The 23,530-nt window shown below is 37.2% G+C and overlaps 1 protein-coding gene across 2 annotated transcripts in view; it reads right to left on the bottom strand.

Moving 5' to 3' along the window:
• Positions 1-9,685, bottom strand: part of CDH11 (cadherin 11) — a 41,418-nt gene extending 31,733 nt beyond the window's left edge. The window contains exon 1 of one of the 2 annotated variants that reach the window (XM_026856656.1): positions 9,555-9,685. The gene's annotated coding sequence lies outside the window, so the exon portion shown is untranslated. Of the gene's footprint in view, positions 1-6,883; positions 6,904-9,554 lie in introns of those variants that run through there. The other variant, XM_026856658.1, reaches the window with a different exon arrangement.
• Between the last annotated feature and the right edge of the window lie 13,845 nt (positions 9,686-23,530).

Below are 23,530 nucleotides of genomic sequence, written 5' to 3' on the forward strand. Positions count from 1 at the left end.
TTCTACCAAAATGTTCTTTGCAAAAAGTTGTCAGTGTGATACCACTATTTCAATCCAACCAATTTCCTTTGATGTCTCCCATAATGGTAATTAAATAAATTGCTCTTGAAGTAATTATGGGGTTTTTCTGGAAAAGGAAGTATTAGGTTAAAGGGAGATGAGAGAGTCTGTCACCAAACATAATCTTTCTAAATTCATCAGTACTTGTTACATTTATTGGAAAAGGATGAAATATTTAGAAACTTTGGACCTTTTTAGTTTTTGAGAAGGAAACATCAACTTGACAGTTGAAATAAGAAACAAACTAACATGACTGCTAACAGTCCTGGGAGGGCATAGAGAAAGAAAATGGAAGTTGTGTCAATAGAAAGCTTTTAAACCACCATATGTGTTAAGCCCAGGAGAGCTAGAGTGAACTAGAAGCCCAGATTACCATGTTAGAAGCAAATAGCTGGTGGACAAGAGGAAGGTGACTGAAAGTCCAAGACTAACGAGCAAGTGCATTGTATAAAATGTCATTCTCTGTGTGAGCACAAATGCATCATGTTTGCAGGAGCATGAGGCTTTGGAGACCAGGTTACTATAGTTCTACTAAGAAGGTTCTGCATATGGCAATTCACTGGATCAAATACATCTCACCTCTGGATTTTACCATCTTTAATAGAGAGAAACGAGGCTTTCACAGTTCAAAGTAATTTCCAAATACATAACTTTATGTTTCAGCTGTACTTTTGGTTACAAGTCAGGCGAAAATTGTTAGTTGCAGTGTGTTGAGTATACTATGAGTTTTGTTTATGTTTTTTCTCAGATTAACTTTTTTTAACTTTGCAAAATTCCCCTATTATTTGTGGAATTTTGCCATATACCTGCTAAGCAACCTGTAGCATCCACCAGTTTAACCATCAGAACAGGCTGACATAACCATATACCTTGTTCTCTGGTCTAGTCTGGTATCTCAGACCTCACAGAAATTAACTGCAATACTGGTGCTTGCTGGTTTTGTTCACATTACAAAGAAACTGTAGTGTTTCATTTAAAAGCCTATGTGAAACTTAAGTCAGTATGTTTTTGTTTGTGTATAATGCAGAACACTCCCATCTAACTTTTTCCTTTAAATCTCTTTGATAAATAATATAAGGTTGCAGAAAACTAATCCATATGGATTAGTATTTGAATTTCTTTATGGTTTCTTTACAATAATCATATCCAAGGATAGTAATATAGTGCTCTTCTACAATGCTAACCTTGTATTTTCTTGCCACTTCAAAGACCAAAAGACAGTGTTTTTCAACTCAAAACCTCATAAGAGTGAGCAAAAGTGGAAAGAATTATTTGGTATCATTTGTACTTCACCTTCAATCAAAAATAGCTTCATGGAAATCCAGTGGTCAGAGAGAATAAAGCAACAGACAGGTACCAGCTGGAGGAACTGGATCTGGGTCGGGGCAATCCCCAGCACAAAGCCAGGCTGGGCGAGGAGTGGATTGAGAGCAGCCCCAAGGAGAAGGACCTGGGGGTATGAGTGGATGGAAAACTGACTGTGAGCCAGCAATGTGTGCTCACAGCCCAGAAAGCCAACCGTGTCCTGGGCTGCAGCAAGAGCAGTGTGGGCAGCAGGGCGAGGGAGGGGATTCTCCCCCTCTACTCTGCTCTCATCAGCCCCCACCTGCAGTGCTGTGCCCAGCTCTGGGGCACCAACATGAGAAGCACATGGACCTGCTTGAGCAGAGGAGGCCACAAAGATGATTAGGGGACTGCAGCACCTCTCCTGTGAGGACGGACTCAGAGACAGGTTTTTCAGCCTGGAGAAGAGAAGGCTCCAGGGAGACCTTAAAGCCGCCTCCCAGGGCTGAAAGGGGCTGCAGGAAAGGTGGGGAGGGACTCTGTATCAGGGGGTGTAGGGATAGGATGAGGAGTAACGGTTTTAAACTGAAAGAGGGCAGATTCAGATTAGATCCAAAGAAGAAATCCTTTCCTGTGCAGGCGGTGAGACACTGGCAGAGGTTTCCCAGAGCAGCTGTGGCTGCCCCCTCCCTGGCAGGGTTCAAGGCCAGGCTGGACGGGGCTTTGGGCAACCTGGGCTGGTGGAAGGTGTCCCTGCCCAGGGCAGGGGGGGTGGAACTGGATCATCTTTAAGGTCCCTTCTGACCCACACTATTATATGATTCTAAAATAGTATTACCATTGCTTGCAACATGCCAAAGGCTGTGTGTGAAGCTGACAGCACAGGATCCATTAGGACTTGTTAGGCTTCACTGGGACTTGTTTTGACCTGCCTGGGGCTTGGTTTTGGATAATTTATTTGGTTGTAACAATTTATCTAAGGACCAGGTGACTATTGCCGAATTTGTTTTGGCTTTTTGCTTAGCTTTGGATGACTGTGTGTTGTAATACAGTTGGTTTATGTATATATTTGTAATAAATAGATAACAATAACAATTCGTTATTCCACATGGAACAAACTACCTATGACCCCCAAATAAAACGCAGCATACAGACAGGCATGGGATGATATAAGGAGATTTGAAAGTCCAGGTACAAGATGACAGTGGAAGCCCCAGGGCTGTAAACTACTCACCAGGAGTCAGCTACCAGCTATTGAACGAATGAAATCTTGGAAGCTGCACAAAACCAGTTTTAGAGATAACACAGAGAACAAAGGACAATATTCAATATACGTAAAACATACCATTCACAGCTAAGCTGGATGTAATGTGGAACTACAGACCAATGAAGAAAGTGCAAGGTAGAGATGTGGAGCATGTTAGCAAACACAAAAACAACTCCAGGTGGATTCTAGAGTGAGAAGGAAGAAGGAACCATCATGTATTGCTGGGCCCTCCATCGTCATCCCTGTCTGACCTGAGAGTCAGCTGATAGCAAGTGTGACACCAGAGAAAGGGTAGATACTAGAACGCTGGTGTGTATCACTTTTAACTGTACGTAATTTGTATAAGAGCTCAACACGGGTGAACTAATAATTCTTTGGTTAGACTGCTAAAACTTTAGGCTAAGAGTCTTGCTTTTACATACAAGTTTTGTTCTTTTGGCCTCAATGAGCTCCACAAGCTGTAACATAATAAACTGATGAAGACTTCAAGCTGCCTAGTCGGAAACCTGGCTGCAACACACTGGTAACTGCTCACAAGCAAAGTAGTTCAAACAAAAGGCAACGTTGTCAACCATGAGAGAGATCATGTTAAAGGAAACAGTCTGTGCTGAAAGGAGGTAACAGCATGTGGGGACCAGAAGTAACCTGGACAATGACTGGGCCAACAGAGCACCAACCTCAGCTTAGGAGAGCTGTTTTTGACAGTTATTTTATAAAGCCATTACCATTCTATTCTTTCCTGGAAAGTTTTCCTACTTAAACATTTAATTGATCTTTATATTTGTTAAATGAAAGCACTTTTTAAACAAATCAAATCACTACAGATCTACAAGGAGAAAAAAGGTCATTCCATGTGATGGGAGGTTTCTTGAATACACAACTATTGTATTATTCTGTTTATCCTGCAAGCAGCAAAGTAGCAGTAATCACTGGCTCACTAGCTTTACTGTGAAACAGCACAACACAGTCTTTGTTGAGCTTTCCTTGGAGTGGGTCATTGTGATTCGCTGAAAGACTGTTCCCTGTGACGGGGCTGTTCTCTCCTGTCTTACGCAGGTCAGAGAGGGGCAGAAGACAGAAGCGGTACCTTTGGACATGTACACAGAAGAACATAGAAGTGAAGTTTGCAGTTAGTGAACAGCTCATCAGTGAGTGCTAAAGGTCTGTGCAAACACATTCCTTTAAAAATTAAGAGAAATATTCTTCTCTCCAACATGCTGTAACTCATATATGTTGCCCACAGTGAAAGTATGAAAACAGCTCAGGAGGTCAATAGAGAGTCTTGGTTGGTTGGTTATTTTTGCTTCAGTGCAGCCTCAGTTCACAAAAAATAGCTTTATAGCATGAATCTAAGCCAAGATAGGCAGTAGGCCTCTCCAAGTGACTAGACTTTTGAGTTTACATAATTGTTTTTCTATTTTGGGGGTAGAGAAGGGAGAATGGGAGGCCAAGTACCCAAGTGGCCCTGTAAAAGTAGGTATAAACCTGTACAAGGGCATCAGATCCCAGAACCATGACTTTCCAGTATTTTAGGCTGTTGTTTCTGAAAGATGATCATGTTCATAAACAGAAACAGAGAATACCCTGGAGGATCAGTCCTGTATTTGATTCCAAACATTATATTGTCTCAGAATTCCCCTTTTCTGGCCTCTCCTGTTATCCTGTGAATTCATTAGACGGTTGTGGCTACTGGCCAAAACAAATGGTTAACACATCCCAGAGCCCATATTCTTTGAAATATCTTCTGAGACAGGAATTTATAGCATTGCTATAATAAAACTCAGATTTCAACATTAAAGTATAAGTCTGTGTACTTGCCACATATACCAGAATTATACAGAAAATTCGAACCATGAAACCCTGAGGAAATTGGGAAAATATGCAGTAACATCTAGAAAGAGGCCATTAGGACTTGGTTACACCTTTAAGAACAACCTTAAGCAAGAGATAAATCACATATGATGTTACACAGGTAGCGGCAATAGACCTAAAAAAAATGCCATTGAATCACAAATACTTTGGGTTTTGTACACTGAAGCATAGCGATTTTAGAGTGGTCTAGAGCAGTTACTACCTTTGATAAGAAAAGATGGGACTGAGTCCTGATTGCACTCTCACTTTGTCCCTCCATGCCTCTGCCCAGCTCTGAGGAGGTTAGATTTTTGCTTTGATGTGACCATTTGGTGTGTTCCAGTCTATTATCTTTTATATTCTGTTTGTCATTAAGCATTCAAAAATTGTTAAATATGTGCTTTCCATTCCAAAGAGTACATATTAATCTTCTGCAGGAATTACAAGGTATTACAAGAAACTGTATAGCTTTTTCCTGTAAAGGAATAGAAGTATACACTTCGCCTAAAACCTTGGAACAAACCTTCATTTACGAGACAAGGGAATCATTCTTATTCCAGTACGCGAATTCAGTGGGCTGCCACAGGCCAGTCATAATCTGTTATTGTTTCCCTGCAACCTTGTACTATTAATTTTTCTTTTTAATGAACTGTCCAGTCTAGTTTAGCTATGGGAACTATGATGGAGCTGCAATATAAATGGTTTATGTCATGCCTTTGTCAAAAGGCTTTTCCCTACAGCACTAGAATGTAATTGAAAAGCCATTTTAAAATGAAGTAACTGAATGGTTGCAAATGCAAGTTGTCAGGAATAAAGTGGGAAAATCCTTTGCATTACATTAGATTTTACCAATCACAACTTGTATGACTTTATTAGTGTTTATACAGATTAGTAAAGCCACATAAATTGCATATGTTTGTAAGGTTGTATTAGTAACTATTCCTGAAAGATCCTGAAGCCATTTTTAAGAAGTTTTTTCAACTGTGATTAACAATGCAGTAATTGGTTTGGTTAATTACCTCAAAAGGATTAAATATGCTAAATTTTATTTTATAGCATACGGAATATGTCCATGTTTGAGACAGCAAACTAGCTTCTGACAGTTTTTGTTGCGTATGAAACCTTGAATGGATGAGTACACAGTAATCTTTTTATATATAATAGATATATGCAAGACAATTTAGTTTCTTATGTATATTTTTTTATAGCCCGGGGTGCATTTGTTCTTGAGGCACAATGGTGTATGTTTTAATATATGCTATTATAATAATAATAATTATTATTGCCCAGACTGAGCAACTATAGAGAGCATTTACAGTTAAAGCCGACAAAAGTTCTCTCAATAAATTTCCAGAGTTGTTTCTGAAAGACTTTGATTTAGCTTTTGGTTCACACTTCTCGCCTTTAAAATAACTAAGGAAATTTTGTCAGAAATTGATTTTATCAGAACACATATTTCACAACTAAATGCAAAATATTTGAAGTTGTTTTGACTCACAAGCAGTTGCATTTTGGTGAGTTTTTTAGTCAATGTATCAATCTTTTAATGGGTTTTTCTCCTCTTATGGCCAGTCTCTGCAGGTGGTGCAGTGAAATCACTTCCTTGCTTAGGCAAATCTCATGCCTTGGGGGAGCCTCAGGAGTTTCCTGTCACAGCCCAGCCAGAATTCCCCAGACCACCAGGCAGAGCAGACTGCAGCCCAAATAGAGCTCAGATTTCCAGGAAGACTGGGAAAATGCAGAGAAGAGGGTCTGATGAATTTTTGTCACCAAGATCTGAATTTCAGTTCAAGTCCAAGTCAGTGGTCTCCAACAAAAAACTACACATTTCAACAAAGTCGAGATTCTTTCAAGGCAACAGTACTTCATAGAAATAACTTGCTATCAAAAAGCAGATAGGAAAATCTAAAATGTCCACACTACGAGGTAAGAGATAGGGCAGTGTGAATGTATTTCCTCACCTGATGTCTTTTAGAGACCTTTGTAATCTTTGTAAACAGAATAATCATTCTTCTTTGATATTTGTTTCACCGGGATATATGTCTTATAATTATTCTAATAATATTTCCAAAAAGAGTACCAGCAAAGCAAAAGTAACAAATTCAGACTCCATCTCTTACACAGATGATGTGAAATGTGACTGACACAAGCAGATAACTCTTCTGAACATTTCACTTTCAGACGTTACTTTAAGAACCACCTAAGGATCTGACGTACTTTAGAGTGTCACCCTACTAAAATCAAAGCTTTTAACCTCATATATGATCCTATTTCATTTAGACTACTAATATCCATCCAAAAATATATGTAATAAGCTAATCTTGCAGATATACTAGGTGTTTGTTCTGTGTTGTAGTTTTGTGGGTTGAAGTTGAGAATTCAAAAATTCAAGTCTTAAAACCTATAGAAATGGCAACTTACACAGGGGTGAAGTGCGTAATACAGGATAAAGCACTAGTGCAGATGTAACACTTTCTGTTCAGATATGTAGGCCTCATTAAACATGATAGCACTGTAATAAGACAGGTGATTCTAAGTAACTGAAAATTAATCTTCTTTCCCCATGGCATTTGTGCAGAAAAAAACCCTATACAGCAATTTCCTTCCAAGATCTACTTTGTATGTCAGGAATACCATCTTTTTTCCCATCATAGTCTAGGCCTAGTATGTGAGAATTAGAAACAAACAATAAAAAGGATGTTAGATATGAAAGAGGCAAAGTAGACGTTATACAACACTGATTTATATATTCAATAAGTGAACCCAAGTTTCTCATCCTGTATGAGAGGGATTTTCAAATGTGGCTGTATTCTTGTTTGGGGGAACCCATGGACCCTTAAGTTTCATATAATGCTTTTCAGAGTACTATAATTGAGAAGAAATTTATCTTTTGTGCTAACTCTCACTCAATCTAGAACTTTAGTATAGAAAAATCCAAGAGTTATAGGAAGGAAATCTCTAGCCAGGTTATTCCCACTTAATGAAGCAACTAATCACCTTCCAGTATGACTGAGTAGCCAAGCCTATGTTAGAGTTTCAGATTAGCTCAGTAGTGTCTTTCCATCTGCCCTCTTGTTCTTTCTGCCATTAACAACCGTTAAACATGAATATTTTACCTTCTCAACTGGATGATTATCTAGATACTATAACAGGAAATTTGCCTTCCTGAACAGGAACAGCTGGAAACAATTTAAGAAAGATCCTTCAAAAGAAGAGAAGAGAATTTAAGAGGCATATGGATGCCCAGGTTTACATGATAATCAACAAAAGCAGTTCTTGTTCCTCCTCTTTCGCAGGGAGGCACTTCACACTCCAACCAGAGGGAACGTCCCACAGTCACTCCACAGGAAGCTTTCTTTCAAAAATTACTTGCTTGAACTCCGAAATGTAAAAACGTCTACAAAAAAAGACACCACAGTTTCTCAAATAAGACATGGAAAAATCCTGAGTAGGGACCCAGTTTGTTAAATTCACTTATCTCATATACTAGTGAGAGTGATGGGCCTTCAAGCTTTACTTTAAGGTTATTCCTCACAGTCATTTAATTTGTAAAAATTAAACATACTTTGAAGTGTAGCTCTGAAGTCAAGAGCAAGAGTCGACAGAGGCCTGAACTAAATCTTGAACTGAGATACAAGAAAATGCCAGAAGAGGCAAACTGAAACAGTGGTGAGAAAATTCGTAAACTGGGCACAGGGAGGAGGCTCAGAGAAACTGAACACATAACTAATTTAAGATACATTTGCTACGTCTTCTTGATACCCACATGTGAATGTGAAACCTAGTCAGGAAGTCTTCAGTCAAACTTCAGCCTATTGAAAAGCTGTATCTGAACTACAACTGAGCATTGTCTGCAAAATTTGGCCCTTGTGCTTAGTGAATGACAGGACAAGAGCCTCACATGTTGAGCTACAGCTCTTACCAAGACACAAAGGAGATTACACATTTCCCACCTAAATTAAACTGGGTGCTGTCGGTATCACTGTCAAATACACTCCTTCAGCCTGATACTAACTGCTGCAGTCTAGCTTAACAAGTCAGTGGAAACTATAAACACATGTCCTATATAGCTGCTTACAAGGATGTTTAAGTATACAGCCCATTTGGCTGCCAGAAATAAGATTATCATCATTCAAGGACATTTCCACAGAAATGAAGCATCTGTCAAGCAGGACTTGAGTGCACTGAATGTAAAAACTGTGAATGAGTCAGCTAGACAAAGAGCTTTAATATCCTGGCTTTGTACTCTTCATCCTAGACAATTCAGATGGGATCATGACTTTGATTCTGTAAAAATGATAGTATTTACATATCTATTGTCTATTACATTTAATCTGTTTCTGCATTAATTTTAAAAAAGCATGGCTACTCCTGTCAGTGGACAATTCTCACCTCTGTGGAATCACTGGTTTCAGTAAAAGTACAATTGAAATCACAAAGGATATAAAAAACTAAACACATCAGAGCAGCAGATACAACTATTTTGAGGTCTAGGGTGTCCCATAGTGGTTTATTTACACAGTTTCCACAGCCACCTTCTCTGAAGCCTAAGGCTCCCCACTGAGTTCTTTTTCTAACCCAAGTCTGAGCAGTTATATTGAGCTCAGTGGTATTGTACAAATTATCGGAGAAATAAACCAAATACGAAATGAATCACTCACTCATGTAGGCCTAGAATAAGAAAAGTATGTATCTTTTTGACTGATAAAATCAAATGGAAACCGAAATATTAGAAAATTTCTTACATTTCTGTTCTTCAGTGCTACCTTGCTGTGAGTTTTCAAGTTCTCTAATGTTTTAAACAGGAAATTACACAAATGTGATCCAAAAAATGCATTTGTTCAAACCATGCTTTACAGACACAGAAGGATGGTCAGCATCCTACAGCATCAGCTCTCCTGAGTGATAATCAAGATCAATGGATAAACTCCGATGCATGAGAAAAACTGGCTGACAACACACACCAAGTGAGGGATTTGTCACTGAAGAAATAGTGCCCATACTGGACAAATATTGTAGACACTATAGAAACAAGGGACTAACTATGCATATCTGACATCACTGAGATCATACATTTGGATGTACTACTTACCTTCACCCACTGGAAACTTGTTGCCAATTTATGTAGCATATTCCACACATTTGAAATGTCACTTAATGAGACTATGATGACAATGCAGATGTAAGCTCTCTGCTGCCACTCATCCAGTATTTCAGATCTGGCTGCAAAGAATGAAAAAGTTCATTTGAAATCCAATGCAATGCTGGTACAATAATAAAAGAAAACTAAAGTCTAGCCTATAAACTATCACAGTAGCCTAAAGAGAACTTAAAGACTAGCAATTAAATAATAATTCCAAGGAGAAAATTAATAAACAACTTTTACTTTAACAGACTTAGTATTGCAAAAATGTTCCCATAACTAAAACGCTGGAGGCCATATCAAAATTCTTTCACATCTTTTTCATTATCTCATGAAAAAAACAGACTTCTATGGGAAAATCTGTTCTGAGAATGTTATCCAATACAAGATTGTAGGGAAAAAGTAACAGCCGCAGATACCATTAGCCAACAAGATGTGCTTTGAACATTTCTAAGTGCTCTAAAGTCGTATTAGAAAATTTTTACCATTATGATGGAGAAGGAGTAGATTATTTAGTAAGTAGAACTACCACTACAGTAGGGAAAAGATATCTAGGATGAAACATTTGAAGTGAAAGAATGAGCAAGAGGTGCCTCTGCCTGTAAGACATTCATCTGTGGTTGTATAAATGGTTGAAATTCCTTCTTAAATGGGATAGTGAGTTGAAACAAAAAGAAACGAGCTGAATCATTTTTTATGAGATAAGTCTTTTCTTGAATTTCAATTAGTAAGTTAAGCATGCTCATAGTTCCACAGAGCAGTCTCTCCTCCTCGTGTGTGTTTCTGATATGTTCCCACACAAGTAACAAATACAGTTAATGTCACTGAATACACAAGCAATACTCAGTGTAATCTATTGTTAGGTACTGATGTAGACACTGTATTTCTGACACTCATTTGACACCTTGACAGACTCTTAAATGGGTTCTAAATGAACCCTAGGACTAGGATTTATTCTAGCCAAGGAAATCTCAGGCCAGATTACCCAGTACTGTGAAATTTATTGAGAATTTCTAGGAAGAATTATTGCAAAATAGCCTCTGTAATTTGGGTTGATACATACTAATCAGTAATTTTCTGCAATATTTAACTGTTAAAGTTGTCTCATCTATATCAATCCTCCATTTTATATCCACTTTTCACCCCTGTTAAGCAATCAAGTTTTAATGGCGAGAAATAGTTCAGCAGCACACTCCAAATTTCAAAGTTGTTAGCAAGAGTGTCGAGGAGAAATGAATAGCATTAACTGAATATTCCATATTCAGTGTTACAATATTACACAAACATGTTTCACACTTACTCCATCAAAGGAACAAATAAAGTCATGTGGCTTCCATCGCCAGTTGTGACTGCAGATATGTTGACTCACTGTTTTAAAAATTTGTGATTCACATTCAATAAAAACCACATTCCTAGAAAATGAATTTTGCTAAAGTAAACTACGAAGGTATGCTTTGTGTCATGATCAAGTCACTAATATATAAAGCACTTGGTTTATAAAAATACTCTTGCCACATATTTATGCAATTTGCTATGAAGTACATATGGCATTTTAAAATATGCTCAGTTTGCAAGTAATTTTTTTTTTATAGAGGATCCTTTTGAATTAATTCACAATTCATATGAATGAATGAAAAGAAAGACAAACTGAATAAACTTTCTTATTTTGATAACTTGTTCACTATCTTTACAGATGACAGCATCTTTAAAGATAACTGCAGCTCAAGATTTCTTTTTACCCAAGACATCTGAGGTTGCTTAGATAAGTATTTCTCAAAATATCTTCTTACATATCCCTACAGTCTATTTTTTTTTTTGTGATCTGTTTGTTCTTTTAAAAGCAGCAAATAGTTGATAATAGATACTACCAGTCCTCAAGCTGACCCACTACACTATTAAGTTCTTTCCTGTGCACACACCTGACCATCAGTGAAGTCCCCATGTATATAATAATTTAACTGTCAAGTTAAGGCTCCATTTTCCAGTACACTGCATTTAAACAGACATTAGAGGTTACAAATCAATATTTTTTGTAGCACTAATCATTATTTGAAGCAAATAAATCTTCATATTAACATCAAGTAAGGAGAAACTCCTCCAGATAAAACTTTTCATTAAAAACATGATTTAAAGGCTGCTGAATGATTTCCATCATTACTATAGGACAAGAAATAGTTTCGTTCATTAATTGATACTACTTTTACTGCATATTATGTTTATATTTCCTCATATTCTGCTGCAGTTGAATATGGCTTCAATAGTAAGGTTCTACTAATTCTGTAGCCTTTACAAAAGGGAGAAAAGCCAAAAGAAAAACAACTGCTGTATTTACAGTAGGCTGTTTCAAAGTCCAATTATAATTACAAGAAAACTCAAAAAAACACCCATTAAACAGTTCCAATGCTCCAAATAGATTTGACACACTAGCACTTTAAATCAAATCTCCTAACAAGATTTTTTTTTTTTTTTTTGGTAAAATAAGCCATGGCTTCAGAGTTGGTTTATACAAAGTGACAACTCGAGCAATTTTGAAATGTTTCTGGTTAGAAGGGAAAAAAAAAAAAAACAAACCCATTGTCACTATGGTAATTATTTCACAATGCCTGATGTTAAATGGGCAGTCCTGTGGCCTAAGAAGCAGCTGAATCCTGCATTGTCCTTGCATGATAAAAAGATTTGAAAGTCTGAAAAGCAGAGGAACCGAATCTCACAGCTTCTTAGACTTCGCTCTGAAAGGGCCATTGTAACATCATCATAAATCCTGGGCTCCCCAGGCACTTGACAACTAAAGCAGTGGACAATAGAATTCTTGTGTTGAACAAAACACTCCTTGTCTGCCAAAGGGCTTATCTGCTTCATTTACAAATGTCTTTCATTGTACCAAAATAATTCCCTATTAGAAAAACTATTAGAAACAGAACTAAATAAATATTCACAGCTTTGTAGTCTGTTTGGCAAAATGAATAAACTAATACAATCAAGAAGCATGCAAAATATGAGATTTAAATCAAGGAAACCTAAACCAACCCCAAACCCCTATTTATTTTCCTCTTTACATTTTTCTTTTTCCTGATCGCAGGGAATTACACTGAGTACTCATCTGTCTCTATAAAAAAAAGACCCAGGTACATTACACTTAATAAAAGACATGAAAAATATTAGAAATCTGCAAAGATCTCAGATTGGATAAAAGTTGTATCCAATGTGCTTTTGAAGTTAAATATTTCCAGAAGAGCAAGTACAGAAATAAACCTGAGAACATATCTGAGAGTTTAATGAAATAGAGACAAAGTACTTATAATCATTAAAGTATTTAAAGTGTGGATTTATAACTACATACGTTTAGGTCCTTGTTACTGAGAGATATAAAGGCATTAGGGATCAGTTTCTGAAATTAAATGGTTGCCAGGCTATTGCAACTTTTTTCAAGCCCACAGAAATGTGTAAAAGAGACTAAAAGATTCCAAATATATATATATATATATGCAACTTCAAAAAGTATTTCTAGCATAACCAGAATTCCATTGCATCAGGTTTCCACATAAATAGTTAATTGATTAAAATTTACTACAAAAGTACTTATGGAAAGACAATTGACACCATACACCATTATTAAGGAAAAAACCTACCAAACTAAAGTATTGCTCAAGCAAACGGTACTGGCCATATTCAAAGTGCTAGAGCAATCTGTATATGGCTGAATTAAAACCTAAAGAATTTTAAACTTCTGAATTGAATCATCAAACACAAATTACTTACTTAAATCCAATGTGGAAACAATATTTTTACACAGCCCAAGGAAATGGGCTGAGTGGCTGAATAGCTTTTTTTCCCTTGTCTAATTATTACAAGCCTACAAAACATACAGGTATTTCTAACCTGCCCATTAAGTAGTTATTCAAGTGAGAAAATTAAACATTCAGTACGAACACAACAAACAACAACAATACTGTTAAAATAAAAATTTAAAAAAAAAAAAAAAAAAAAAAAAAAAAAAAGAGTCTAACAACATTTAAAATAAAAACAACACAGGTTTAAGCTCGCAATCACAAGAGAGAAACCAAGATTTAGGAATGCATGAGCTTTTCATGGTTCTACCATGAATTTGCAGTCTGACCCTACTACACACCACTTAACCTTGGAGCCATTCCTGAAAGCGAACAAAGGCACACTATAAAACATTTCACCTATGAAATATGTAGTAATCCGTATAAAAATCAGAGGAAAGAGGCCTGAAATAGACCTCCCACATGCCAGCTGAGTATCTACTGTTTGGGTGCAGAGCTTCACCATTTTTTCTCTCACCTTCTCTCCTCAGTGAATAATTAACTGTTCTAAAGATATTGCTATAAATTCTGATTTAACATAAAGTTTAAACCTGACTTCTCACATGCCATTTTTTTTATGTTAGTTATTCTATATTATGCATCGCCCAAACTCCCCTCCCTCTTGAAGCTGTATCATCTGTATAAATATAATTTGCATAAAGTTATTCTGATCATTTAAGCAATTCACAATTCAGGAATGTATCTTCAACAAAATCTGTTTCCTGCCCGCTCTCACAGTTTTATTCCAGTTCCTACTGTACGACACACAACTACACCATATTTTTATATAGTCAGCAGTCTCTGTTTAGGTATAAAAAAAAATGGATTTGCACAGAAGTTTAAGTCTCAGTGCAAAACCAGCATTTAACCCTGTTAGAGAATATATATCTAGGTGCCTTGACTAGGACAGTAGTGTCCTGGGCTACATATCAAGTGCTCCTGCAAGCTATTATCTTAGCATCTAAATAAGCTTATTATTGGAATGGCCTTCCAGGAGAATCTATCTTTTTCTACTTACTACAGGCAGCTCAAGTCAAGTAATGTGAATCCCCACATGCAGCAGCATCCTAGAATACTTTAGGTAGGAAGGGACCTTTGGTCCAACTCCACCACAGAAAGCAGTACCAATTTCAAAGTTACTTTAGGTTATTAAGGCTGTCACTTCATTAATGTTAACAGCTGAAATTAGCAGCACGACCAGGGTCTCTGTGTGGACATGAACACTTTAAGGGCCTACCAGCTTATGCTGAAAGACAGTCACACAAAAAGTAATAGAACAAGAATTACATCAGAAGGAATGAAAAGACAGTCTTGTATAATCTGGTTTACAAATACATATGCAATTACAGGGTCTACTGGCAAGTCAGGCGCCAATGACCCTGATGACTGACCGCATTTCAGGGCCTGGGGGATGTTTGCGCTGCACCGTCCGTGCTCCTGAGCACCAGAGCACCTGCAGCAGACCCAGCGTGTAATCTGTGCTGAGCAGCACCGACGGAGGAGCACGTATTTCCTCTGCTATTGGCTTCCACCACCACAATACTTGAGTGCTTCAAATTGTATTTATTACCTCCTGGTTCTGAGATAGGAAAGTGTTAATATCTGTATTCTACACCACAGAGTTCAGTTCTGGAGCTACGCTTTCAACCCATGATTCGCATAAGAAGTCTGTCATAAAATGCGTCTTGAAAAGAGATTTTTGAACCAAACAGTTTTTGAACCAAACAGTTGTACCATCCTGCACTTTCTTCCAGAAGCAAAGCAGGACCTTGCTGCCCAGGGGGATGCCTTGTGGAAGGCAGGACGCGTGAGAAAGGCAGGACATGCAAGAAAAGGACAAAACCCAAGAGCTGCAGAGAAGGTTCTGTTCAAATCAGGTAAACAGTCTGTTTCTCTTTCTTATGAACTATTCTGATTTTACATTATACTCTCTCCCAAAATATCTTCCCTTGGTGTTCCCATCCCTTCACCACGCTGTTGTGTGCTGACTAGCAGTCAGCAGGTTGGAGTGCCACCAGCAGGGAATCAGTGAGACTGACTGCTTCCAAGTACCGTGTATGGAAAACCATCCTGAATGCTAACCTGTTAGACGTGAAGGCCACGAACGATGGCAGAAACTAGCAAATTAAAAAGCAGAATAGCTGTGTGCTCTCATGAGAGACAAAAATACATACATTTTAATGTTTTTTCAGAATATTAACAGACTGCAAGCTAAACCCCAAATCTCATCTGTCCAAGGCCAAATTAAACAGTAGTAAGAGAAAAGGTTCATGTGGGCTCACAAGGAACAAATCAGCCCCCCTCAAAAAAGCTCTTTACAGATCACATGTACACCCAGGCCCTGTGCTCACCCAATATGACTTTATCAGTTTTTTCTTGCTTTTGGGTCACAAGTGCCTGAAGGTAGATGATAGGCCCTTGAGGAGAAAGTCTGTATTAATTAGCTTCATGCTGCTCCAGTCCCATCCTATCCAGGTACTAAGAATACAAGTGGATTGGGAGGCCTGAAGGCAGCTATGTTCTGTCATTTTAAATATCATAAGTCAAGCCTTCCATTTCAATGTTTCCAATTTTTCTGAGTTTCTTCTAAAAAATAAATTTGGAAGAAGAGGATCCACCGCAACTAGATATATACTTGGTATACATGCATGCTTAAATAGGTATACATGCATGTAAAAAAAAAAAATTAAAATATTCTATACAACTTTTTAATGCATAAACAAATATTTCTGCGTACCACAGTGTATATCATTTTAATGTCCTGCATTTGGAAAAAGTCTTAATTTGTCCTCTAAAAGCTTGACTGTTTATATTTGCTGTCTAACAGGTTAACTTAAACGTATGTTCTTGAACCACCAGTAAAATGCCCATGAGTATTTTCTCTTGGATAAACATATTATACATACAAAGCATTCAAAATCAGTTACTACCATTGCAAGAGGCATACAGATTTGCTCTAACACCTTCTAAGTCATGCTGGAATTCAGCTTCCATCAGTAACAGATGTCAAAGACTACTAGAGTGGGATCCTGTCATCACTGAAATATTTTTATGGAAAATTTTCCCTGCGGATTTTTTTTTCTTGCTTGTTTCCACCCCTTTACATTTTCATATTCATATTCTTTGATGCTTTTCTTCTACTAAACACAAATGGCCAGATCCTTCCTCTATAGCAGACTGTCTTCACTAGTATTTGGCACTCTATTTATCTTATTTTTCTCTGCTGACAATTTCAGCAGGCTGTTCTCTATTTCTTTCCTCTAGCTTGTTTCTGCTCTCTTTTATCAATCTCTTCTAGTGACCTGAAAAGAAAACCTAAAAATTGAGAGCCACTGAAGTATATGCTGAATGCCCCCATTAGTCAAGCTGTAGGGGACAGAGGACAGAAAAAAAATTTCAACTAACCTTTCAAAAAATCTTTATATAAATGTTCTACAAAATCATCCTGCTGGTTCCAGTTCCACTGGAGATACCCAAGAAAGAATAATTCTGGGACATCAGAGATACCATAAAGGAGAATAGCTCAGAATTCGTCCAAGAGACTCAAGAGAGAGAGAGTTCTTTGGTCTTAGGGACATTTTTTCCTACCTTCTCCCTTTTATTAATAAAGAAAAGAGGAGTTGTTCAAAGACACCGCAGAGATCTGACATTTCTGAATTTCTGTGGGCCTCATTCAACTCACTGAATATCTCTGTCATCCCAGGAAGATACGTGATTCATTCTGGGAAGCCTATTGCAAACCCAGCTATGACTCTTCAAACATTTGTGAAGTTTTTTTGAAAAGTTTAATTCAGTCTTACTTCTGGTCCCAATACACTACACCTCTTTTCCTATTTTCCCCCATCCTCCTCCCAAACTCCCACAGGTCATAGCTCGTCTAGATCTAGGGAGCATAGAAGGAAGGGAAAACGGATAGTAAACTCATTTTAGGTCAACCAAAAGTCATTCAGTCTCTGTGTTTCCTAGTCGCCTTCTCCTCATTTCCTTTTGTGTTTTCTCAAAGGACATTACACATTTGGCTTCTCAATCAAGGTCAAGGCAATGTCAAATAATGAATTTGTCCATGAAACAGTCTTCAGGTGTTGACAAAAGAAAGCTTAAAAAATACAGACAAGCAAAACATTACTGATTGCAAAATCAAGCTTCTTTAAACAATACATTTCAGTTTTCAGGACTGAACAATACTGACCAACTGATGTTTTAATACTGCCTTCAATAGTATATAATTTTTAAGAAATGGTAATTAAGGATACAGCAAAATATCAATGAGTTAAGTATAGAACTTGGAAGATGTGCAAGCACTAAGAGCATTTAATGATGCCCACTGCACAGTTTCTACTCAAACTAATAGCTTTCCACAATTTTAGCAATGTTTATAGCAAGGACAATTTGATTTTCCACCACCTATCATTTCATGATATTCCACTCTAGAAATTACAATGTGCTTCTATTTTTTATGGAGTTATTTTATTTGGTAACATGCCTGCGTATATGTTCTTGAGAGTTCAAAGATAAACACAGATCTGTATTTTAGCTGCATCATGTAATGAAGTGCCTGTAACACTGAAATTCACAGCCAAAATTAACCAGAATATTCGACAACATTAATATTTAACATTTTTTCTGCTATTCATTATGCCTCCCAAATACCACCAAGACTTTAATTTTCTGTAGTGTAATTATTATAAGCTATGAGCAAGTGCATTATAAGGTTTCTCAAAAACAATGATAGTGAAATAGAAATATTCATAACCAAATAATAACAGAACAAGTGCTCTGCATATTCAGGAGAAACTGCATAATTAGGGAGGAATTCCTACTGATACCGATGGGAATTTTTCCTGATGGACATAAGTCCTAAGTGCTATGAAGGCATTTTCTTTATATAACAATAAATGAGCTCCAGAGTATTATACCACTAACAATCATGTAATAAACTCATATCCATTTAGCCAAGAAGATATGTTTAGGAAATAACAAGGACAATAGAAATGTAAAAAAAGTAACTCAAACAAACCCTAACTGGTTGAAAGCTGAGAACCTATCTCTACTATTTTAAATGATTTCAGAAATGTAGGTACTAAGTTTCAGTAGCTTTCTTTTGGGACTCAGCCAGGAGTGCACAACGTTAACATACCTAGACAAAAAGGAAGACTGCATATGGAAATAACCTAATTCTAATAAAAATCAAATATAATTATAATAATGAAAGAAGTCTCTTTGCCAGCTGTGCAGAAATGTGACTCCCCAGCAAAAGCATGGAGAGGTCTATTTGCCAAAAGCTTATCTAAAACCATATAAGTGGAATAATTTTCATCTGGCAGTAACTTTTTTCTTTTTGAACTGAATAGGACAGAGATGGAAGAATATTCCAGGCCATAATTTAAGCCTCCTGGGTGGCCTTGGGCAGATTTGCTGGGAGTATCTACACAGTATACTGCTGGCAGATGTGAGTTTTTTCCACCCAAGTTCCAAGCTGAGTTGAAGCTGAATAAATGTGGTTAGCACAGCACACTGTGCCCAACCCACCAAGTCCTACTGCGAGCCGAGACATATGAGCTTGTGATCAGACCTGCTAATTCAGATTTGGCACCTTGATAAACATGTTTGTGTAGCTCCAGTGGGCTGAGATTCCATCTGCCAACAATAGACTTTGTCAACATGCCCTCTGTTCCTCAGCTCCATCACTAAACTGGAGATAATAATTAACGCCTGTATCTGAAAAGGATATTGTGAAGGTAAGTTAATTTACTCTCAAAATGAATGTTAAGATGATCTAAAACTGAAATCATATAGCCATGTAGTTATTACTTAAGGGAGTAAATCTTTTTCCATATGTATGCTATGGAACTGAGCCAAAATAAGGCTGTATACATACTTAATGTTCACTTTGGTGAGCTTTCCCTTTGGATAATATAAATAGATACTCATGCCTTTGGTATTACCCTCAGGTTCAGAAGACTTATGAGTATTTGACAACTCAACATATCTAAACAAACCTGTTATTTTGCTTTCAGAAAGTGTCAACTTGAGTTATATGGAAACAAGTCAGCTAATAAGTTTACCTGAGTGTAGACAACTTTGCTTCAACACCTTGCTGACTCTCCAGTCAGTATTCAAAGCAACTCTAATTATAATGTAATCCTTTTTAACAGAGGGCATTCTGCATGTTAAATTATGGCTGAACACTTCAGAAAACTCATTTGAGAAGTTTCAAATTACAATAATAAGCTTCTCCACTCCCTTTTTAAAAAGAAATCTAATTATTCATTCTATCAATCTCTTGCAAAATGTTCATTGTTTTTACAGTATTATTTACTTATTACTGTAACTGTAATGCACAGAGAAAGAGGATGAGGAATAAACCACAGAAACTCCACTAAATGTTGGATTTTTCCTTTCATATTTTGTATTTTATTCATGTGCTGGGTTTATGCTTTTATTTTTAAGGGCACAGGAACTTCCCCAACCACATTTAAGAAAAACCTCAACAATCCCCCACATCAAGACAGTATAATTTCATGAGTGGTTACATAAATTATCTTCCAAAATACTTTGTGAAGAAGTATCTTGTGGTATTGAGAAATACACAGTGCTGTAACTGAAAAGGTTAAGATTTCATGGTTTCAAACACTGCACATCCGTGAATATGGTACAATAGACTGAAACCAAAATGACCAGAAGTTGTAAGTTTCAGACCAAAATCCTGTGCTGCATTAAACAGATAAATTTAGATGACAGCAGGGAAGCCCACACATCTGCACAGAATAAGGGCAAAACACCCTTTCAAAATGCACTGTAAGGTTCCCCACACACACACACACTCATCCTAGAGCACTGTATAACTGAGTCAAGGCACAGTCACACGCTGCTCTCCTCTTCTCTTGGTACACCATAAATCCACTCATTTACCCAAGGCTGCGCGGTGCAGGCATGGCCTTTACAGCCTTTGGAAAGACATAAACCTGCAAAAAAGCCTGTACTTTATGTTGCACAGATGTTAATAAGTGCCTTAGAAACAGGAAGTAAAATTGCATATCATCAGAGATATGAAACACAGACTGTCGGAAGCGGAGTCGTTGAGCTGTACTTTTTCCCTATAGATCTCTTTCTGCCTTGAGCTTCCAGTACTAAAGATACCTCATTCCAGCACAGAAATATTTCAATTAATTAAAAATAATAATTGCAGGAAAAGATATTTACAGGGAAGAAAAAAAAAATCCAAAGCATTAAAGTGATTTAGGATTATAAATTCTATTGGAAGTCTTAAGGTCTTAGACAATTATATCACATTGACTGAAAAAAATTGTGATCTTGTGCATTTGAAGATCTTCCTCCATAACAGCAAACTCAAACCTCATAGTTAAATGTAATAAACCCACACATGCAATGAACCTGAAGTGCATCTGTTCAGTACCTTTCAGCAAATGTAATTTATTTTCATATCCAAAATCAGAGTCAGCACCAGGTTTATGCTCTAAAGAGTATACTTTCCCAGAATCTATCCAGGTAGGGAGGAGATTGCTATCTGAGCTCTTGTATGTACAGGGCAAATGACATTCTAAAGATACCTCAGGGATATGACAAATCCAGGAGCCATCTCAAGGGACACCACATTGCACCATAGCTGCATTTACCCCTCTGACACCTCTAGGAACTGATGTGCCTGTTCTCCCATGGAAGGTCAGGGACCATACAGACCCCAGGCTTGCTAAACTCAGCTCTGAGTAAAACAGATCAACTAGTGAAATAGAAAGAGAAGTTTAGCTGTCTTGAAAAAAAGGGAAAGAAGAAAAAAAAAAAAAAAAAGGAGGAAAAAAAAAAGAAAAAAGAAAAAAAAGGGAGCCTTAAGAATGAAGCCAGCAAGCTTTGAAGAGCCAGCAGGCTCCCATGTTAGCCATATGCCTTCATATGTCTGTTCTGTGGGAGTGTTACAGCTCCTGCTGTTCCATTCTTCACTTTTTAAAGAAAATGTTACAAGGCCACAAGGACTCACAAACATTTGTTGACATTTCTTCTGGGTCAGCCTTAGGAGGCCTGCAAGAATTTAAACATATGGCAGTATTTAGTTGCATGAGGGAATGGGTTGTTTCAGAGAAAAGCAGTATTTAGTTGCAAAACAGTTTAATCCACCATGAAGGTTTTAAATTTTTTGGCCCAAATCCAAACTTTTCTCATTATATTTTTCACATTATATTTTTAAAGCAACAGCAGCTTATCAGTTGAGCTGGTATTATGAAATATCTCACAATATTTTCTCCTGTCCTCCACACAAATACCCTGAGATCTGGGGGTCCAGATCAAACAGATTTGACATGTGTTTAGATTTGAAAAGGGGAAAAAAAAAGAAGACATCGATTGACTACTGAAATGAAGGTTATTTTTCAAACTTGTGAAAGGACACAGGACTGTTGTCATTTTGAACCACAAGATTACTTGAACTGGGTTCTCAACATATTTCAGTAGCAGTACGTATACATTTGCAAAGCAGAAAAATGGGATTTTCAAGGCTTTATCTTGTTATTCAGATGACATAGTTCTAAATCAGTTGCTAGTAAACACTCAACAGCTCACTTGCTGTCATTCTTTTTACCTTGCTGTTAAAAAAATGACAACATTACCCACAGAGATCTGAGCTGAGGTTTGTCTCAAGCCATGAATAAAGGGCAGCACAATGTTAAACGTACTCCAAACCACACTGGGAACACACCTGGTGCAGCTCTAATGACCAAGCTGCAGCATCAGGTGCAGAGGTAAAAGCCCTGTGTAGACTGGTTTATGCTATTTCCTTCCATACTATAGCACACTAACAAAGGAGCTCCGATGCTCTTTTCATTTGCATGATATTCACAGAATCACAGAATCATCTAGGTTGGAAAAGACCTTGAAGACCATCTAGTTCAACCATATTAAATAGGCTACAATCTTGTCTATTATCTGTATAGCACAGTATTTAAAATGAGTAGTATAAGCAGTTGAAATGGAAGGTCTTGCATGGAAAACAAGCATGCAAGAGTCATTCTCTGCTAATTTTTTTTTTTTTTTTAGACCTGATCCAGAAATTATGCTTTCCCTAAAATGTTCTCTATATCTAATCTAGCACATTAACTAATATGAACCAGAAGTTGTCAAACAAGCTACTAGTTCTTGCAAGCATAGGCACTAGGAGTACTCGTCCTTGCACCCACCCTTGCCCCAAGCAGGGACAGAAGAGCAGGGGAGGGCTGGCTGGGGGGGCACCACAGGTGGAAAAGTGCTTCCCCAGCAGATACCTCATTGAAAGTTAACATAAAGATTGAGGAGACCATGGATTTTGGTAGGATTTCTGTGCAAAACAAGCATGCTCCTGTTCAGCAAGCCTCTCTGGTTTTGAACATTTTGAAGCCTCAAACGGAACTCAAGATTATTTTGGTGAGAACAAATGTAAGAAATTCATTTATGAGTTACTGAGATAGATGAAGAAATTTTATAGAAGTTATACAGGAAAAGCAAGGTTATATGATTTTAACAAGTATCTCGCACAAATAAAACATCTGGATGAGGGAGTTTAAAAGATACAGATAACATGCTTTTTGTATGCACTTCCTTAGAGTTTATTAGCTGGCAGCAGGCAGGGTTAGGTGCCTGGAAAAGCATCAAACATTCTGAAATGTAAAATGAGTCAGAGGACAAAGTTTTGTCATTATAAATTGCGTGAAAATATATATGATGTGAATAAAATTTCAAGGTCAAGTTATTTTTATCTAGCTTTCAGAGTCTCAACAAAATTATCGTCCAAATTTGCTTAGAGAGAATTATCCAAAATGTTGTGGACTTCGCAGTCCCTAAGAAACAGCATGTTACATGTCCTAAAGCTTTTCAAAGAAAAGTTTTTATAATTTTGCTAAAATTAATTTGACATTTCCTGAAAGTTACTCACCGACATTTAATTACCTTTTATTCTAAACTGTTCAGCAATAAACTGCATAAGGGATTCTGATATTAAGGGAAGGTAAAAACTGAATTTCAGAATCTAGTTATCAGCAATGATCACAACCAGGCTAACAAAGATTATTATGAGTAAGAACCAGTCATTTCAGAAGAAACATTAAATCAAAC

Source organism: Athene cunicularia (genome assembly GCF_003259725.1).
Source record: "Athene cunicularia isolate RWA chromosome 11 unlocalized genomic scaffold, athCun1 chr11_part1, whole genome shotgun sequence".
In the NCBI taxonomy this organism is placed as follows: Eukaryota; Metazoa; Chordata; class Aves; order Strigiformes; family Strigidae; genus Athene; species Athene cunicularia.